This window comes from Rhipicephalus microplus, chromosome 2 (assembly GCF_043290135.1).
Source record: "Rhipicephalus microplus isolate Deutch F79 chromosome 2, USDA_Rmic, whole genome shotgun sequence".
Classification (NCBI taxonomy): Eukaryota; Metazoa; Arthropoda; class Arachnida; order Ixodida; family Ixodidae; genus Rhipicephalus; species Rhipicephalus microplus.
The window spans coordinates 138,751,318-138,751,763 of NC_134701.1; positions in this window are offsets into that span (position 1 = coordinate 138,751,318).

Genomic DNA, 446 nt, shown 5'->3' on the forward strand with positions numbered 1-446 from the left:
TGTTGGTAATCTTAGCCCACTTTACTACCGTAAGACATAGAGAATTTCGCCACCATTCTTTCTCACAATGCGGTCACCCATAGCCACGAAGCGAACCTATGACCTCGAGCTTAGCAGCACAACATCCCAGCCTGCATGCTGAGCTAACAAGACGTGCAATCACCAGCTATTGCCATCCTTCGGCCACGTTGCTTCAAGTCAATTCTGTTGTTAGCCACAGAGATAAAATATTGTTCAAACATTGGCATGAGAAGTCATAAATAGTTTCCTTTTCTTTACCGTTGAGTTCATACTATACAAAGAACACCAGACACGGGCCCATTTCCTTTGACTACACCGAGCATATAAATTAACCATTATTTCACAACATTTGTTACAAATATTTATTTCCGCTTTGCTATAGAGGTCGCAACGGAGTCGTAGCCATCAATCCTCGAAGCCATCTG